General features: G+C 41.1%; 1 pseudogene; it reads left to right on the top strand.

Moving 5' to 3' along the window:
• The first annotated feature begins 3 nt into the window (after positions 1 to 3).
• LOC102765579 lies at positions 4 to 571 on the top strand (annotated as a pseudogene).
• Positions 572 to 722: the final 151 nt, after the last annotated feature.

Raw genomic sequence — 722 nt, 5'->3', positions numbered from 1 at the left:
CAGCGAAATAACTAGCTTCGTGCCCTCTCCGCTAATGCTGTGCATGGTGTGATTGGCTTGTGGTCCTAGGCAATAGTCACTGGAATCAAGAAGACTGACAAGAAAGAAATCTTTCTAACTGTATTTTTAGCCTCTGTTATTGACATAGACCACTTTGTACTAGCTGGATCCCTATCTTTAAAGGCTGCTTTGACTCTTCCACAAAGACCCTTCCTTCACTGTTCTACTGTGATACCCGCTGTGGTTCTGATCCTCAAGTGTACCATGTACCTCTTCAAGCTCAAAGACTCATGATGCTACCTTCCCTGGATGGTCCTCATATTCTGGACCTCATACCATATCCAAGATGGCCTTCTTGATGGCTTATGGATATGCCCATTTGGAAAAACTCCTCCCTTGCCATTCTGGCTTTATGTAATAAGCACATCATCTTTACCTCACATCTGTTCTTTGGTCATGTATTTAACAGGGACCAGACAAGTGATGTCTTCAAAACACGGAATTCATATTGATGTCTGAGGTGACCATGCGGCAGCCTCAGAAAAGCAAATGGCTCAGACAATGATAATTAAGGATAACCAGCATGAAAATGAATTTTAGAAAACATATTAGGTACTTATATTATTACTAGTGGTCCGGTGCACAAAATTCGTGAACATTAAAGGGGGATTAATTAGAGGAAGGAAATAATTGCTATTTGCCCTTTCTCTGTAATAGAAGTG

The sequence above is a fragment of the Myotis davidii genome, unplaced genomic scaffold (assembly GCF_000327345.1).
Source record: "Myotis davidii unplaced genomic scaffold, ASM32734v1 C63099802, whole genome shotgun sequence".
Lineage (NCBI taxonomy): Eukaryota > Metazoa > Chordata > Mammalia > Chiroptera > Vespertilionidae > Myotis > Myotis davidii.
Note: the sequence above shows the minus strand (reverse complement) of the source record. Positions and strands in the feature narration are given on the sequence as shown.